This window comes from Sminthopsis crassicaudata, chromosome 2 (assembly GCF_048593235.1).
Source record: "Sminthopsis crassicaudata isolate SCR6 chromosome 2, ASM4859323v1, whole genome shotgun sequence".
Lineage (NCBI taxonomy): Eukaryota > Metazoa > Chordata > Mammalia > Dasyuromorphia > Dasyuridae > Sminthopsis > Sminthopsis crassicaudata.
In genome coordinates, this window is record NC_133618.1 from 588,216,288 (window position 1) to 588,233,262 (window position 16,975).

Genomic DNA, 16,975 nt, shown 5'->3' on the forward strand with positions numbered 1-16,975 from the left:
TATCTTTAATCTACTACTTTGAAAAAAATTTGCAAACCAAGTTCTCTCCTTTCATTTACATACTTCATTTATAGTGAATATGTCAATATGGATTTTTTCCCTAGAAATTACTGTCTTATTAATTATTGAACAAAAATCATATTAAGACTACCAGCAGTTAAGTTAGTTTAATAAGCATTTTAATCATTGTGATTTTTAGGCCTCTCTACTCTATTTTCTGACCTTTTTCCACTATCAGGTATTACAGAAATAGAAGCATAGTGTTAAGGGCCATTTTGCATTTTTTCTTACAGTAATATGAAAAGATTTGGTCTATTATGCATTTCTTTGTTGTCTTCCTAGTCACTTTCATAAATACTCTTTGCATGATTTGTCTTAATTACATCTTATATCATTTTCTCTTTAACTATTTTCTCACTCTACTTTGTGAGATGATAACACTCATAATTTCTATTATTCTATTTCATGATATTTGGCAAATGAGCTCCTCAAAATTGGTATGATGTTTGACTGCTAGAAGTCACTAAAACCAACATTTTCATTACCTGATGGTCAGTCTCTATATATTGATCTACTATGGTACTTGAATAGCATAGAATCTATTCATAGTCTCCACTCAAAGCAATTTTATCTTGGCATAATTTTCCAGGACTTGTAGAAGCACTGAAGAAGTGGTATTTAATAATTGTCAAGTGAACAAATGAATTTTATTTCACTTGATAGAAATATTAGAGGTTCCAAATGTAAATTAGCCTAGACTGTATCAAAGTCTTTCCTTGGAAGCTAGGTCAGAAGCATTCTTACAATATGTACATCAGCCTCAAAAATAGAGAAGTTGCCTAAAGAAATTGAGTGAAGTAATTATAGTAATGGATCTTCAGAGCATCTGTGCCTTTGATGACTCAGTCAAACCTTAGGGAGAAAATCTATATGTGTTTCCACTCTTGATAGCATCTTGAAAGCAGAGAACAAAATGCACAGTGGTTTGTAAAGTTGAAAAAAAGTCAGAACAAATGGCCATCTCAGGACATAGTGAATATCCAATAATGCTGATAAATATGACTCAGAGTCGACCTTCAGTGACATTGACTTAGACCATACAAAACAGCCAGTACATTCTAGCAACAATAACAAAAACCAATGAACAAAGTAAAATTAAAAAAAAAAAAAAGAAAAGAAAAGAAAAAAAGTTCAGCCAATTAGATTATTCAGGATCCTATAAAGGAAAAAATACCTTAGTTGACTGAATTTTTAATTTTTAGATCACTATTTCCAACTATTCTTTCAATGTTGTAGAAGTACTAGTCAAAAGATTTGGCTTCCAATCCCAGCTTAATACTGAAAGAATATAAATTCCTTTTGGAGTGGGATAGTTTTACTTCCAAGTTTGCATCCCCAGTACCTGAGGTATAATAGGAGTTTGATAAACACTCATTGGGTATGTCCCTTGGCAGTTTCATCCCATGCTCACATATAGACTCTTAGAATTAGAAGAAACTTCTGAAATCTTCTGGAATCACTTTTACCTTAACAAGAATGTCCTCATATCCAATTCTTGAGGACTCCATAGACATTGGCACGACAGTACTATCCAAGAAGCTTTCTTGGCAAAGATACTACAGTGATTTCCCACTCCTTTCTTCTCTAAAGGATTAAGACAAACAGAGGTTAAGTATTTTGTCAAGGTCATACAGCTAGTAAGTGACTTAAGACCAAATTTTAACTCAGTTCTTCCTGACCTGCAGCCCCAGGATTCTATCCACTGAGCCATCTAACAGCCACTTGGCATATAATAGGTGCTTAATGAATAACTGGTCAATTGATCAATTCACTGATTCCCAAAGCATGTTGTCACCAACAGATTATAATACATTTCTGTCCTAGTATATGGAATTTCTAAGCAATAAATCTGCATCCAGTTAGTAAGTCTGGTGGAAAGAATAATTCAAAAGGATAGGTCCTAAGGTGTTTGTTAGGGAAGTCATGATATAGAGATTCAGAGAGGTTTTCAGGATCTGAAGCACAAGAAGCCTGAACTAAGCCTGCTAGCAGTTGAGCTGGAAAGAAAGATGTTCTCTTGGTCTATTCAAATGTATCTGCAGCTTCTTGCTCTTGCCATTATGTTTGCAAAGTGTCTTTACTGGCCTAGGATTTTTGCTTTGGTCTGTTCAAAAGTCTCCAGAGTTTGAGAGCCTGAAACCTCAGATCAGTTCTCATTTAACACCAACTCTTCTATTCCATCATTTGTAGGACTGAATCCAAGCAGAAAGCCAAATTGTAAACAGTCCAAATGGTTTACCAGAAAATCTGATTTGGTCAAAATGAGGTCAAAAGGCAGAAAGAAAGAAAGGACAACCATATTGATTTCATGTTTCTTTTTTTTTTTTTTTCATTTGAGCATTTTTCTAATGCTGGATAGACTATGCATCAAAGTGAAATGTCTTGGCATTCTTTATGACAAAAAAATAGATTATTAGAATATTTTATATATTTATCCAAAATTCACTGTAGGCATGATATCTGTAAAATGGGGGTAATAATTTCTTTTTTTATTATAGCTTTCTATTTATAAGATATATGCATGGATAATTTTTCAGCACTGACAATTGCAAAACCTTTTGTTCCAATTTTTCCCCTCTCTCCCCCTAACCCCCTGCCCGAGATGGCAGGTTGACCAATACATGTTAAATATGTTTAAGTATAAGTCAAATACAATATATGTATACATGTCCACACAGTTATTTTGCTGTACAAAAAGAATTGGACTTTGAAATAGTGTACAATTAACCTGTGAAAGAGATCAAAAATGCAGGTGGACAAAAATAGAGGGATTGGGAATTCTATGTAGTGGTTCATAGTCATCTTTCAGAGTTCTTTCACTGGATGTAGCTGGTTCAATTCATTACTGCTCTATTAGAACTGATTTGGTTCATTTCATTGTTGAAGAGGGCCACATCCATCAGAATTGATCATCATATAGTATTGTTGTGGAAGTATATATTGATCTCCTGGTCCTGCTCATTTCACTCAGCATCAGTTCATATAAGTCTCTCCAGGACTTTCTGAAATCATCCTGCTGGTCATTTCTTACAGAACAGTAATATTCCATGATATTCATATACCACAATTTATTCAGGCATTCTCCAATTGATGGGCATCCACTCAGCTTCCAGTTTCTGGCCAACAAAGAGGGCTACCACAAACATTCTTGCACATACAGGTCCCTTTCCCTTCTTTAAAATCTCTTTGGGATATAAGCCCAGTAATAACACTGTGGGATCAAAGAGTATGCACATTTTGGTAACTTTTTGAGCATAGTTCCAAATTGATCTCCAGAATGGCTGGATGTATTCACAACTCCACCAACAATGTATCAGTGTTCCAGTTTTCCCACATTCCCTCCAACATTCCGCATTATCTTTCCCTGTCATTCTAGCCAATGTGACAGAAGTGTAGTGGTATCTCAGAGTTGTCTTAATTTGTATTTCTCTGATTAATAATGACTTGGAGCATGTTTTCATATGGCTAGAAATAGTTTCAATTTCTTCATCTGCGAATTGTCTATTCATATCCTTTGACCATTTATCAATTGGAGAATGGCTTAATTTCTTATAAATTAAAGTCAATTCTCTATATATTTTAGAAATGAGGCCTTTATCAGAACCTTTAACTGTAAAAATGTTTTCTCAGTCTATTGCATCCCTTCTAAGCTTGTCTGCATTAGTTTTGTTTGTACAAAAACTTTTCAATTTGATATAATCAAAATTTTCTATTTTGTGATCAATAATGATCTCTAGTTCTTCTTTGGTCATAAATTCCTTCCTCTTCCACAGATCTGAGAGGTAAACTATCTTAAGTTCTTCTACTTAATTTGTAATCTCATTCTTTATGCCTAGGTCATGAACCTATTTTGACCTTATCTTGGTGTATAGTGTTAAGTGTGGGTCAATGCCTAGTTTCTGCCATACTAATTTCCAATTTTCCCAGCAGTTTTTGTCAAACAGTGAGTTCTTATCCTAAAAGCTGGGGTCTTTGGGTTTGTCAAACACTAGATTATTGAAGTTATTGACTGTTTTGTCCTTTGAACCTAACCTATTCCACTGATCAACTAGTCTATTTCTTAGCCAATACCAAATGGTTTTAGTAATTTCTGCTTTATCATATAATTTTAGATCTGGTACAGCTAGGCCACCTTCATTTGATTTTTTTTTTTTCATTAGTTCCCTTGAAAGTCTTGACCTTTTGTTTTTTCATATGAACTTTGTTGTTATTTTTTCTATGTCATTAAAATATTGTTTTGGGAGTCTGATTGATATAGCGCTAAATAAATAGATTATATTAGGTAGTATTGTAATCTTTATTATATTTGCTCACCCAATCCAAGAGCATTTAATATTTTTCCAATTGGTTAGATCTGACTTTATTTGTATGGAAAATGTTTTGTAGTTTTGCTCATATAGTTCCTGATTTTCCTTTGGCAGATAAATTCCTAAATATTTTATACTATCAGTAGTTACTTTAAATGGAAAACTCTGTTGGATTTTGTTAGTGATATATAAGAATGCTGGTTATTTATGTGGGTTTATTTTATATCCTGCTTCTTTGCTAAAAGTGTGGATTATTTAGTTGAATCTCTGGGGTTCTTTAAGTATACCATCATATTATCAGCAAAGAGTGATAATTTGGTTTCCTCATTACCTACTCTAATTCTTTTAATTTCTTTCTCAACTCTTATTGTCAAAGCAAGCATTTCTAATACAATATTGAACAGTATTGGTGATAGTGGGCACTCCTGATCTTATTGGGAATGGTTTCAGCTTATCCCCATTACAAATGATGCTTATTGATGGTTTTAAATAGATGCTAAGGATTATTTTAAGAAAAAGTGCCTTTATTCCTATACTCTCAAGAGTTTTTAATAGGAATGGGTGTTGGATTTTATCAAATGCTTTTTCTGCATCTATTGATATAATCATATGGTTTTTGTTAATGTGATTATTGATATGGTCAATTATATTAATAGTTTTCCTAATATTGAACCCGTCCTGCATTCCTGGTATAAATCCTACTTGATCATTGTGTATTATCCTGGAGGTGATTTTCTGTAATCTTTTTGCTAATATCTTATTTAAGATTTTAGCATTAATATTCATTAGAAAGATTGGTCTATAATTTTCTTTCTCTGTTTTCAACCTACCTGATTTAGGTATCAGTACCATGTCTATATCATAAAAGGAATTTGGTAGGTTTCCCTACTTTTTCATTCCCTATTTTTTCAAATAGTTTATATAGCATTGGGGCTAATTGTTCTTTAAATATTTGGTAGAATTCACATGTATATCCATCTGGTCCTGGGGATTTTTTCCTAGGGAGTTGATTAATAGTTTCTTCTATTTCTTTTTCTGAAATAGGACCGTTTAAGCAATTTACTTTTCACTTAAGTTATCAAATTTATTGGCATAAAGTTGGGCAAAGTAACTTCTTATTATTGCTCTAATTTCCTCTTAAATTTTATAACTATATATTGTATAATTGTAACTATTCTTTAGGGGATTCATTTTGGTGAATATACATAGACAGTTTTCTCTAACTTCTTTCTTTTCAGATTAAAACTTAGATTAACAAGTCTCAATTTTAAATAATTGTACTTATTATAATAACATGTCCAAAACCTGTTTTCTCATCTGCAAGCCTAACCTTCATTTGGCTGCAGTTATGAAAATACTATTTATGCTCATATGGTCTCCAGTTTCTTTTTTAACACTGTAATATTTGGCAATGCTTTCTAGGTTTTCTTTTTCTGGCAGTATCATTTTTACTCATAGGGATTAGTAATCTGTTTTTTAATAAGCTTGTAGAGTTCTCTAATCAAATCATATTGTTGTTGATCCTTCACTCTTTTTTTTTTTTCCTAAGGCAGTTGGGGTTAAGTGACTAACTGAAGATGGTAATACAGCTAGAAGTGTTAAGTGTCTGAGGTCAAATCTGAATTTAGGTCCTCCTAATTTCAGGGCTGGTGCTCTATCCACTGTGCCACCTAACTGCTCCTCATTCTTCACTCTTAAAGAAGATTAATGACATCCTGGATATCTGGAAAACAGAAAACCTTTCTGTGGTTATCAGATCAAAAAATATCTCTAAAAACCCCTTTAACCAAGAGTTACCACCTACCATTATTCTATGCTTCATAAAGTCTTTATTGACAGTTTCTCCTCTTTGAAAAGAAAATAGCTACTACTTCCATATCCACCTTCCTTTCTTTTGTCACTAACTTCTTACCTTGTCTTGCCAACTTGTTTTCTTTTTTAACTCCTCTTGCTTTACATTTTTTACTTGCTTTTACCTTTTCCTTGAAATTTTCTTTTTTCTTATTATGTTCTTTCTCTTCAACCCATGTTATTCTCCTTCAATTTTTCCTTAAGTTATCCCAAATATGTTCCCATCAAATTCAATCTTTGGCCTTTCTCACAATTCCAAACATATTCCAATCATTATAAATTTTTCTCTCTTTCTCCTACTTGAGTACTTCCCTTTTTGTAGTCTCTTCTACCATGCAAACTCTCTTTTAGGCGTGGTTAATATTTATTCTTTCAGGATTCTATCATTTTACAGTTTTCTCCCTTCACAAGTATTCCTAGATCACTTTCTGATCTTTTTTGTCCCATTTACTACCTATTGTGCATTGAACTTATTTCTGTATACAGAGTGTTCCTTTCTCTGGTAAAAAAAAAAAATGATAGCTTCTTGAGGGCAGGAACAGTTTTGCTGTTATTTGTTGAAATCATAGAAACTTGTTAGATCTCAATGTACTTCAAAGACAGTAGCTTCAGTTCTAAATTTTTGTCCTCAAACCAGTTCTTCTATACTCAACTATAGGATATTCCTTCAACTTTGAAGTAAAATATGAGTTAAAATAATAGTTGAAAGAGTTCTGTGCTATTAATCAGGAGCTTGAATTTCAGCCCCAAATGTGTCACTAATTTCTATAGTTGTCTTCAGGTATTTAAAAGGCTGCTATGTGGATGACTGATTATACTTGTTCTACCTGAATAATGAGCATAAAGTCATAAACAATGGATGGAAGTGGCAAAGGGAACCATTTTGACTTGATTTTTTTTTTTTTTTTTTTTTTTTTTGGTGGGGGGAAGAACTATCTAAAAGTAGAATGGATTGGCCTGCATTGTGGCTCCTTCCTCACTGAAGATTTTCAAGCAAAGACTGGCTGATCACTTGCTGGATGAACTGAAGTAGAGGTTTGGGGTAGGATAAAGGGGGTTAAGTAACTGAATTCCCTTCCAACTTTGAATTTAGTGATATCTCTATAGAAAAATTAATTAATCTTCTTGGTGCCTCAGTTTCTTCATCTTCAAAATGAGGTGAATAATAGCTATTCTGTCTTCCACATAATTATATGCTATGGATAAGTCTTTCTTTTAAAGCATTATAGAGAGTATAAATTTCTGCATAATCATAAGGTAAAATGACACTATATTAGGAGAAAGGTTTATTTTGATTAAAGAAAGCTTTTTAGTCTATAGTTTAATATTTTCCCCAACTGATTGCCTGTCATCTAGGGGAGGGAGTAAAGGGAGGGAGGGGAAAATTTGGAAAAATGAATACAAGGGACAATGTTATAAAAAATTACTCATACATATATACTGTCAAAAAATTTTATAATTATAAAATAAAATAAAAAATATTTTCCCCAACTACATGTAAAAACAATTTTAATATTTTTTCACATTTTGAGTTCTAAATTCTTTCCCTCTCTCCCTTCTTTCCTACTCTCCTCATTCAGAAGACATGCAATTTAGCATAGATTATCCATTTGTAATTATGCGTTTCTATGTAAGTCGTGCTGTGAAAGAGAGCACAGGAAAACAATTAGGAAAAGTAAGTAAAGAAAAAGTATCTTTGATATGCATTCAGATTACATTGTTATTTCTCTGGAGATGGACAGTACCTTTCATTATAAGTTTACAGGAAGCTTAAAAATAAAATTTTATTCAAATAGCTTGTTTCTACATCACCTTCCTACACATATATGTATATCCTTCCCCCAGTCCATCTCTTATAAGAAAGACAAAAAAAAAAAAAAAAAAAACCTAACCCAGAACTGTAAAAAAAAGAGAGAGAGAGAGAGAGAGAGAGAGAGAGAGAGAGAGAGAGAGAGAGAGAGAGAGAGAGAGAGAAATCATTCAAGAAAACCAACACATCAACTATATTTGATAGGAAATGCAATATTCCACAATGAAAGAAGCTTTTAAGAAAAAAATTTCCATTAGATAAAGGATTGAAAGAAAATAATTCAAACTGTTTATACAACAAAAGCTTTGTTGGCAATTTCCTCATCAGTGTTATTTGGGTGCCAATTTCCTTTTCCTACTGAGAGAAAGTATTTACAATTCTACTGTGTGTCAGAGCTGGGCTCTGTCCTCTTCTGTCCCAAGTGCAAAATGGTCTTGACTCTTTTTGTTTTACAAATGATATTTTTAAAAGTATTTTTCTTTCATTTTTTCTAATGTAGCATACTCAAGATGCCTCTTTGGTTGCTGAACACTAGAGAACTGAAACCAAGTTAACTTTTCAATTGCCTTCAAACAAATAGTTTCAGATGACCCAGAGCCAGACAGGGATCACCTGAGGAAGCCTGCCATGGCATCGCTTGTCACAGAAATACAAACTCTTAGAGCCAGGAAGATCATTATAAATAATCTAGGGAAAGGGACCTGTATGTGCAAGAATGTTTGTGGCAGCCTTCATTGTGGTGGCCAGAAACTGGAAACAGAGTGGATCCCCATCAATTGGAGAATGGCTGAATAAATTGCGGTATATGAATATTATGGAATATTATTGTTCTGTAAGAAACGACCAGCAGAATGATTTCAGAAAGGCCTTTAGAGACTTACATGAACTGATGCTGAGTGAAATAAGCAGGACCAGGAGATCATTATATACTTCAACAACAATGCTATATGATGATCAATTCTGACAGACGTGGCTCTCTTCAACAATGAGATGAAACAAATCAGTTCCATTTGTTCAATAATGAATAGAACCACCTACACCCAGTGAAGGAACTCTGGGAAATGAGTATAAACTACTACATAGCATTTCCAGTCCCTCTGTCTTTTTCTGCCTGTATTTTTGATTTCCTTCATAGGTTAATTGTATATTATTTCAGGTACTTCATAAGGTTTACAAAGCACTTTCCTCTTAACAACTCTGTGAAGTAAGTAGTACACATATTATTTCCATTGAACAGATGAGAGAACCAAGACTCAGAAAGGTAATGTGATTTGCCAAAGACCTCAGAACTTTTAAATTCTGGAGTTGAAATTTGAAGTAGAGAACTCCTGACTTCAAGTCCAAACTATACAGTAAAAGTCAGCACAATGTAGTAATATATCTGCTGACCTTGAAACAAGAAGATTAAATTCTACTTCAGTCTCTGACATATAATAGCTATATTAAGTTATTTATATATTACTAATATCTAATCATAATAGTATATCATATTCTCCGTTATATAATAGATACCTAACATATTTTGAATAAATATATAATAATATATGTATAAATATATAATTATTTAAACCAATATTATACTCTTCAATCTGGTGACACTGATTTCTTTTCTATTTCATCAACAAAACACACTATCTTTCAATTCTGGGCATTTTTTCTTTTTTGTCCCTAAGGCCTGGAATATGTTCCTTCCTCATCATCAGTTAGCTTTCCCGGCTTCCTTTAATTCCCAACTCAAATCCCATCTTCTATAGGAAGCCTTTTCCAACCTTTCAATTCTGGTATCCTTCTTTCCTAATTATTTCCTAACAATCCTGTGCATAGCTCAGTTGTACATATTTGTTTTCTAGTTGTTTCCCCCATTAGACAGTGAATTTCTTGAGAACAATAATTGTCTTTTGCCTTTTTTTATATCCTCATTGCTTAGCATAGTATCTAGCACATAGTAGGTGATTAAAAATGTTTGTTACTAATGATTGACTTATATGGCTATGGGTAAATAGTTTAATTTCTTGATCTTCAATTTCCTAATTAGTAAAATGAGGAAAGGAATACCCTAGTACCTATTTCACAAACCTTACAGTATTATATAAATGCCAGTTATTCTTATTATCACAGGACTGTCTATGATTGTTACTAACTATAGTCATGTTTGCCCCTATACTCAATTATCACAAATTCTTATTTTTAGTTTTTGAGTCTGCTTAATAAATGTTTATGAATTAAATCAATCTGCTATGCTTAACAACTGTAATTCGCAATTTTTAGAGTGTTGTAACCCTGACTATCCTTTTCTTTGGGAAGTTATTTCAGTGCCCGTCACACAGAAGGTACTTAATAAATGCAAGTTGACTGACTGTCTCATTGGTCTTTTCTAACTCTAGTGACCCCTCTCTGTTATCTTTTTTTTCCTGACTTTGGCACCTTCCTTCCATTCAGTAATCCCTTTTCTCTATTTATCCTAACCCCTCAATGTGGTACCACCAGAGCCTGGCCATTGGCTGTTCCACATCAGTCTATTTCTAGGGTGACTCTGTACATTGGCTGAATAGGTAAAGGCATAAGGCATAGGGCCTCAGGCAGTGATCCAGAATTCAATGATTCTAGACCTCTGGTCCTTTAATATAGAGGTGAACAAAGAGGTCATCCCCCCTGTTAAACTGCCTGTGTCCTAGACCGTACCATGACCGGAACTAGTCTGACAAATTCATGAGTTGAAAACATAAATTTTCTGTTTATTTCACCCTTCCCTGCCTCCTTTCCACTAGATAGGCAGACCAAGGTCAAAGTTATATTATGAAAGTGTCCAATCACTCCTATCGCTCCATCTGGGCTTGACAAATAATGGCTTTTGGAATCGTAAATAAAAAGAATCGATAAGTTCCAAAAGACCACTGGACAACTACATTGGTCTACCCGCCTGCTTGCCCATGAACACCCTGCTGACATGGATAGCTGTTTAGAAGAAACTAGGGTCAGCCCTTCAATTATCAAAGTCTGGAAATCGACAGCACAGTTTGACTAATTGGATGCATCATATCAGGAATCATGATGAGGAGACATGAATAGAATTATATACCCTCTTTCTTAATCATTCTCAGTCCCTTTCAAACACAACTCTCTTTCACAGGAGGTATTTTGCCACCAGACTCAGGATGTTGCTATTAGCAATGCTTAAGCAGGTGGAGACAGTGATTCTCAAACATCCTTGGAACTGAAAGGGAGGGTATTTCTGTTCTCTGACAGCTGGCTTGGTGTTTTTTAAAAGGGTGTTTTTTAAAATATTGTGCTTTTGTGTATTCCTTTAAGGGTCCATGAATCAATAAATTCAGAAATTCTTTAAATAATCTCCATCTAGGGAGCCAAGAATCTAACAAATAGTGCAATAACATGGAACAAATCTTTTCCTAAGAGTCAGGAGGCTTAAGTTCTAGTCGTGCCTTAGTTCATTTTTATGAAGCACTTTACAATTGACAAAGCACTTCACATGTATTATCTCTACCATGGATGGCAGGTAGGTTGTACAAGTATTCATGATTATTATAACCCCTGCTTTGTATAGATTGGAGAACCAATCCCTTGCCCAAGTAGCAAATGACAAAACAGGGACTCCTAATTCCTAAGTCATAAGTCTTTCCCCAAAATGTCATCCTAACATGAAAGGATTGGAGTAGCTTATCTCTAATTTGTCTTTCAGCTCCATGAGATGAGGTAGAGAAATCACTTTTACTTGAAGGAAAGAAAAATGATGATAGAAAAATATATCCCAAGAGTTTAGCTTCATTTTCTCTTATTTGGTCATTTCTCTTCAATGTTTCTCTTGTCTGTTGAAGGGGACATACGAGTGAGTGATCACAATGTAATAGCATCATACACGATGATAATATTCAGATAGCCATTTTTCCATCACATATTAAGAAGTGCTTACTATGTACCAGACACAGTGCTGAACATGAAAGAGACAAAGGGAAAGCAAAGAATCTTCTCCCTCCTTAACAGGGGAGACAAATACTTATATACATATACACTCCAGAAATACAAAACAAATAAACACACATATACACAAAGCAAAACATAAGGCAATTTGGGAGGGAGGAGGGTACTAGCTGATGGGAGAATCAGAAAAGACTTCTTGTAGAAAATGGTGCTAAAGTTTGCATGTGAACACTCATCCAACTTGGGAGTAGGCAGAGTATCTATAGGGTGACAGAAATTGTGTGTTCTAGCCCACTACCTCAGTATAGAATTTCCTTCCCTTTCTCCTTTTTTATTTTCTTTTTCTTCATTGATTTAGAATCTTATTGCATGGATAGAGCACCAGCCCTGGAGTCAGGAGGATTTAGAATATTCTGTTTCCAAAGATCATACTCTGTGTGTATACGTATATGTGTGTATCTTTCTGTATCTCTCTGTCTCTCTGTCTTTCCCTTTGTCTCTCTCTGTCTCTGTCTTTATCTGTATGTGTGTGTCTCTCTGTTTCTCTATCTCTGTCTTCTCTGTGCCTCTGTCTCTGCTTTTGTCTCTGAATCTCTCTGTCTCTGTCTCTATCTCTGTGTCTCTGTCTCTGTCTCTCTTTCACAAGTTTCCCAGTAACACCTATGTACTTTGCCTTTCATGATGGGGTCTAAATCCAAAGGTGGAGCAGAGAAGGAAGTTATTTCCCTCTGTTTCCCATTGTTAGTTGCAATAAAAACCTTTCAAGAACCTCTAAGAGACTATATGCTTGCTAGAGGGTAAGAGGGTGAGAAAGAAGCTATGAGATGATATTCTATTCCCTAGAGGATCAGAAGGAGAATAAATATGATGAGAAGCAATGGATGGTGACAATATAAAAGGAAACAGGAAGGAGATTCCCTAGGATCCTCAACAAAAGGAAAAGAAGGACAAGGAGCTGGCTCTGATTTAAAATTATTTCCCATACTATGTTTATATTATGGGCTATGCTGGTGGGAGGCCCTAATCCTCAACTACACCAGGTCCTCAGCCTGTTCCCCACTTACAAAGCTCCTTGCTCTGCCCCTCCCTCTCTCTGACCCCTATTCCTGCCCTGTCAGCAGACTTTTCCCTATTCTTCTTTGTTGGACCAAGTTTCTCAGGCTGCACAGCTTCACACAGGGTCAATGAATACATTTGAAAAGCATGAGAAAACTTGGTAAAGCTAAATGAATCTGCAGAGATTTGGTGGAGAGGATGGAGAGAGGGGGAATTAACACAGGCCTGCAGAGAATGACAGAGCAGCTTTATGTGACCTATTTATCCAGAAAGTGAATTAACTGATTTTGTGTTCTTTTTTTTAAACTAGAAGCAATGCTCGAGGAAAGAAGAGAGGAAGATGCCCACATAGAATGTTAGAGACCCATTCTTTTACTACCATCCTCTTCCATCTCATTGCTCCTACCAGCTCAGCCCAGGCCTTTATTGTTGCAACAGCCTCTTATTTGGTTTTCTTGCCCTCAGGTTCTTCTTACTTCTCATGCTACACTCTATGATTCTGTACTATTCACCATTATTTCCAACTTAAGGTTCTGCTTCTTTTTCTTTGCCCATACCATCCTCTTTTTGGAATGTCCAGTCCTATCTTTACCCCCATTTTACCCATTGAAATACCGCTCATTGAACTCTGATCAACACAATGAATTCACAACTCCAGAGAACTAATAAAAAAATATGATGCCCATCTCCTGATAGAGAGACAATGGACTCAAAGTGCAGAGTGAGACATATTTTTTAACATAACCAATGCAGGAATTATTTTATTTAATTACATATGTTTGTAACAAAATTTTTGTTTTTATTGCTTTCTCTATTGGGGAAGGGAAGAAGGAAAAAAAGGTAGAATTTCACTTGAACATAAGTTAAAATTTAGTTTTAAAAAAAGAAATCTTGTCTATCCTTCAAAGGATACCTTAAAAGCCAGCTACCAAGATGACTTTCCTGATTTTCTTCCAGTCAGAAGTGATCTCTTCCTATGCTTCATTCATATAATTAATTCATATAATATAAAAATTTGTATTTTTGGTCTAGTTTATATTATGCTTTTTTATGTACTTGATCTAATTCCTTAATAGTAAGGATTATTGAGTTATAACTTTGTACCCAAAAAAGTTCTTAATAGAATACCATACAAATTGGAAGTATTTATTGAATGAATTAAATTGAGGTGAATCCAAAATAAATTCAAAGGCAAGTAAATGAGAACTGCAATTACATTCCCTAAAAACATGAAAAATGAAAAGTTTGTGAATTTTATTCTTTATTCAAATAAACTTTTTAAAGAGTGAATTAAAGCCATAAGTTTTAAAAGCTTAATTTTCTAAAAGAATTGTATATTCTTTAAGTTTTATTTTTTCAAAAAAAAAGAAAAAAGTTTTATTTTTCCAAAATAATGATTCTTTTTCTTTACTGAAATCAGTTTCTCTTATTTCAAACTAGATATTAAAATAGCCTCAGTCACAACTTTTGCCTAGAATCAATTATTTATCTATACTTATGCTAGGATCATGGATTTAGAGCTGGAAGGGACCTTCAAGGTCATCTGGTCTAACTCCCTCATTTTATGGATGAGGAAACTCAGACTCAGAAATGTTAAATGATTTGCTTAAAACCACACAGGCCTAAGTAGCACAGCAAGGTTTAAACCCAGATTCTCAGACTTTCCTTGCAGGGATCTTTCCAATGCACCATGTTCCTACTAAAACTGATCTTCCAAACCTCCCTCCTTTTATCTAAAAGAAATCAGTGGGCATGCAGACTGAACAATAGACTTACTCTAAATCAGTCACCAGAGTATTCAAGTCAAGGTCATCTACCTCAATGATGGTAATTGTTTAAGTTGAAAAGTCTACAAGCCAAGACTAAAGTGTAGGGAAAGTAGACACATGATTTTTTTTTTTTTTTTTTGATCATAGATAATTGTATACTCAATGCAGTCTCTGCAACTGAAATGCAACAAAGTATGGATTGATTCTCTGTTGCTTATGCTATTTTTGACCTAATAATTAACACCAAGAAAACACAGGTATTCTACTAGTCAATACCATACCTTTATGTAATATCATAGCAAATGAAATACATATGTAAGTTCATTGATTTTGGCAGTATACTTTTCAGGGATGTGTGCATTGATAATGAAGTTGATGCATGCATTGCCAAACAACTAATTCAGTGTTTGGAAGTTTCTGAAGGAAAGTAGGAGAGAAAAGTATTAGACTGACTACCAAACTGAATGTCTATAGAGTTATTGCAATGATCTCATTATATGTCTGTGGAACCTGGATACCATACCATATATCACAAAACTGAATAACTTCCATTTAAATTGTCTTAGAAAGATTCTGAAGATCAACTCGTAGGATAAGGTATTGGACACCGAGGGGCTTTCTCAAACTGAACTACCAGACATTCAAACTCCACAGCAAAAAGCACAACTCCATTGGTCAGGCCAATGCTAAGCATACACTTGCCTAAAAGACTATTTTACAAAAGACTCATACAAAGCAAGAGGTCACATGGTAATCAGAGGAAGCAATACAAGAATTTCAAGATTCTGAAGACCTTTGGAATTAATTGTGTAACAAACCCATCTAATATGTATGCCCTAATCAAAGAAGGTGCTTTCTGAGCAAAGCGGATTTGAAGTAATTCAAAAGAAACTCCAGATATGGAAATTTAGGGAAATCACCCCAAATATGCACATGGCCTATTTATGTCCAATCTGTGACCATAAGACCATGAGACATGGTCTGGTCATAGTCAGAAATACTATAATTTAACTCTAACATTGTGAAGTTATTTTGGTCCTCTGAAAATAAAGGACAACAACCAATCAACCACCTTTCCCCACCAAATAAGGCTTATTTTCATGATTTACTGAAACCAAAGTCTTTCTTTAGATAGTCTGTCTATGCCCCAGAGACATCCCTCATTTTGTGGAATCATTTCCCCATTCCCATTCCCACCACTCTATATTGAATTCTCCTGGATATAAACATATAGATTCCATACATATCTCTGCTTATAGCATCAGAAATAAGATGATAGTAGTTAAATCAATATCACTTCATCAATAAACATTTATTAGGTGTAGATAAGTAGATAAATCAAACAACAAACAATTATTAAATATAGATACTGTATTTTTGTACTATTATGCACTATAATATGTACTAATATACATATGTACTAATATGCACTATTAAGTACATAGTAGATAGAGCAAACTTTTGCTAAATATTCCAATTAAAAAAGCCTTTTAGAGACCCTGATCCACCCATCAAACCCTTAACCTTCTGTATCTTATAGCTGCCCCAATAAATAGACTAAGTAGGAACTAAGAGTTCTGGACATCAAAACAATGTCACAGAACTTGGTGTCAAGGGCACACCTTTCTCCTGACTTACTTGATCTGAAAATAAATGGAGTTAAATCTCTGGTAAGATATCCACATGGTGGTTTCCATTTCCTACCTTTTATTATCCCATCATGGAGGTGTTAGTTGCTGTCCTAGTCTGAGGAATTGATAGTGTTGTCAGTCATTTCATTCATATCTGACTCTGTGATCCTACTCTTGGCAAAGATATTTGAGTGTTTTGCCATTTGCTTCTCCAACTCATTTTAAAGAGAAAGAAACTAAGGCAAACAGGGTTAAGCTACTTGCCCAGGGTTACACAGTTAATCAGTATCTGAGGTCAGATTTGACTTTCTGATTCAAGGACTGGCTCTCTAACTACTGCTTCACTTAGCTACCTCTGAGGGATGAGTGCTTTCTTACAATTTTTCTCTTGTTATCCTTGTTTCTTCACCTTTGTCACCTGACACATATAACCTTCTCAGATACAAGTAAAATACACAAAATTAAAATGTATTACTTTGAGCATTAAATGGCTGGTTTAATTCTTCTACAAAGCCCCTTCTACCCTTCATGCTCATGTTGTTTGTCCTAGTCCTG

The 16,975-nt window shown here is 34.4% G+C and overlaps 1 protein-coding gene across 1 annotated transcript in view; it reads right to left on the reverse strand.

The window, feature by feature from the left end:
* The window catches only part of GPAM (glycerol-3-phosphate acyltransferase, mitochondrial), a 100,931-nt gene extending 84,323 nt beyond the window's left edge, over positions 1–16,608 (reverse strand). The window contains exon 1 of the mRNA XM_074295599.1: positions 16,494–16,608. The gene's annotated coding sequence lies outside the window, so the exon portion shown is untranslated. The remainder of the gene's footprint in view (positions 1–16,493) is intronic.
* Positions 16,609–16,975: the final 367 nt, after the last annotated feature.